Below are 3,342 nucleotides of genomic sequence, written 5' to 3'. Positions count from 1 at the left end.
AATCTAGACTTATGAGCACAGAACGCCCTCGGATTAATTCTGATTAAATCCTGCAGTACGGGAACAGACTAATTGTCGGTAAGTTGGTTGCAGGTTTGGATTATCAAAGCCACAAACCGAATCGGGTCAAAAAAAGGGTTGCATTCCCATAAACTCCAAATAAAAGTGGTGTTTAAGGAGAGTTTAACGATATTTTTTGTATGGTAAACTCCGAGTTTAAGGGCCGGTTACTCAATGCCTGGTTAACACTAATCTCCGGTAAAACATCGTTACCGACTCCATGTTATATGCATGGACTTTTCTTATCATTTTAAAAAGATAATTGCTATTTATTTTCCAATATTCAGATATGCAGCTTGTAACCTGGCTTGTGAGGCTCACTAAAATCTACTCATCATATTGGAGCAGCTCCGGGTAATGGATCCTTGAATTTGTTGGCTGAACTTATGACCACTGTAACCAACGCTGTCTCCAACCAAATGCGTGTCTTGAATTTATACGGTAGCAATTCATAGCAGTTGCTATTGTATGTGTGTATGATTCATATTTGTGACATTCTATACTTTGATGTTAAGTATTTTTGACGAGTTCCGCTCAAACTTGGGTGTGCTTAATGAGCTGTCTGGGCGGATGCGCTGGCAGGCATTGAAGTCTCTATAACTAAACAAACCTTTTTTTTTGGAAGACTTAAATATATTCGGAAATTTAGACATTTCCTTGATAAATTCACAAAATTCACGCGTTAATTATTAACTATTGATATTATTTTTAATTAAGCATTGATATTATACTTAACCTACATTTAGTTCATAAATAACACAATTATATATATTTTATCCTCGAAAAGACCTTTTTCTAATCATGAGGCGAAATTCCCCACAGTAAGTGTTGCCGTGCGCGCAAAACGAAAACGCTGTACACAACCCAAAAGTACTCCTCGGGGACCAATTTGTGAAAAACTGCGAAAAGGTTTATTACTGTATATACTGTGATCATCAGTGAACTGTAACTTTTGATTGTCTCCTCCCAAGTCACTCTTCACTTACTTCAATTTTAGTAGGGGTCTTAAACACGTAAAAGCCTCGTAAACCTCGTAAAGCTCGTAAATTTACGAGCCTCGTAAAAGAAATGTCAAAATTTGTATGGAGCTCTATTTACGAGTCCCTTGTTAATTTACGACGCAAATTTGATGCGCGAACGACCTCGTAAACTTCAGTGTTGCCGAGGGGTCGAAATTTTTATACTAAAATGTATGATAAAATAATGAAAATAAATGAAGAAAATAATACGAGAATAACATGAATGAATTTCATCCACTAACTGTTTTGACATAGATTTTCTGCTAATTTTCGGCATTTTTAATTGTATTTTAGCCAAGAGTGATAAATACAAAATGGCGGGATGTTATGGAAAATACTGCGAAACAAAAATTGCTGCACAAAATCCTGGTCGATCTGTCAAACAGTCACTTTACGCGCGTATTTACACCTTTTCGCAAAGGGGGCGTTCCCATAAAAGCCTCGTAAACTTACGATGTTTACACGATTTAAGACTTCACGAGTTTAAGGAAATCCTCTAATAGGCCTATTCTGCGTTGGTAACAAAAATTTTGTTACCGGTTAGTAAAGTTACTGTCAATTTTTAAACCCTTGTCGTCACTCTTGTAACCGGTAAATTTTGTTACCATCTCATGAGCAGGTAACAAAATATTGCCCCGTGAAATATGCAACACCAGAATTTCAACATAACTCCATAGCTGAATTGCTGAATAAATTAAAACGTTACCAAGGTAAATAGAATTGCGGTTGCAAGAAGTGGTGACAATTGTTGGTAACAAAATTAGCTTGTTACAAAATGTTCGGTTACAAGCAGAATAGGCCTGTAAGGGCCGGTTACTCAATGTCTGGTTAACACTAATCTGCGGCTAAACATAGTTATCGACGTTACCGACTCCATGTTGTATGCATGGAGTCGAAGACGTCGATAAAGATGTTTAACCGCAGATTAGTGTTAACCAGACATTGAGTAACCGGCCCTAAGGGCCGTTTGCACCATGTCTAGTTAATTCTAACTCCCAGTTAAACATCTTTATCGACGTTATCGACACCCATCATATAACATGTGATCGATAAAGCAGTTAACGTGCTTAACTGAAGGATGTACCTCCAGTTAGCGTTAACTAGACATGGTGCAAACGGCCCTAAGTGTGTTTTCACTTCGCTCGAAAATTAGCAAACGACAGCACTGGTCTGTAAGAATATAAGGCCAGTAAACAGCTCTCAAGAAAAGCAAAAACTCCATATAAAATGACCTACAAGAAATGGCAAAGAAATTTTCTTGTGAAACATTTTATTGAGACTACTATGGTTTTCTTAAGTTTTTTTGTGAAAAAAGAGCACAAGGCAAACCATGCTTGCAACAGAAATATATGCCCGATCCATTATTTTTCGAGGAAAGAGTGAGGCAACAGGCTGGTGAGTTTCAGATGTCAAAATTCCTTGGACACACACACGCAATAATGCTAATTTTTTTCTTGACCGTTTTCTAGAGAGCAGCAATTAATAAATAAATAAAATATTCGCAAAGCAAATTAAGAAACAGCCTTCGCAACAATCGCAAGAAATTCCGCATCCCTTTCAGAAAGTTACCAGCGGTCAGTGGGCAAGACTTTTAAGTAATTGTGTCACAAAGCAGCATTAGCCTTTTTATTATAATAACTAGCAAATGCCTGGCTTGCTTTGCTACGCCTGATAATAACTTTTGTGTTGACCAATACAAAAATAGGTTTGAAATGCAAAAAGGGTTTGTAATGTAAACACTATTGGCTTCGGTTGAAAGGTTAAATCCTGCTGTTCCACAGGAATTTTAATTCGTCCCACTTCTTCTTGATATACCCATGGCCCGTTAGTATGTCTAGGACATCTGTGGCGACTTAACACTTTTGCGCTTCTTTGCATTCATACTTAAAAGATGGGGCTTTATTAAGTCATCTAAAAAGTAAGGATAAGAACATAGAGGAGCGGCGAGCAAAGAGCAAGGAGCAAAGCGTCGATTTCAAACGCATATGTTTCATTAGAAAAGCGCATAGTGAAGAGCAAAGCGTATTTACACGTTTGTAATTGAAGCCCTGCTCGATGCTAGCTCTTCGCTTTGCTCGCGGCTCCTCTATATTTTGACCCTTAATTTGTAGAGCTGTATCTAAATATCTTGATTCCAGCACCATCTCCTTTTTGGGTACGTTTTTTGCTGAAGCACTTCTTATCAAAGATTACCCGTTAACCCAGGTAGTACGATGAAGACGGATTCTTTAATATCGACTCCAGCGCTATCTCTCGGCAGAAT

This window comes from Rhagoletis pomonella, unplaced genomic scaffold (genome assembly GCF_013731165.1).
Source record: "Rhagoletis pomonella isolate Grant_MI unplaced genomic scaffold, Rhpom_1.0 Rhpom_scaffold_01223, whole genome shotgun sequence".
Taxonomy (NCBI): Eukaryota; Metazoa; Arthropoda; class Insecta; order Diptera; family Tephritidae; genus Rhagoletis; species Rhagoletis pomonella.
This window is presented reverse-complemented; position numbering follows the sequence as displayed.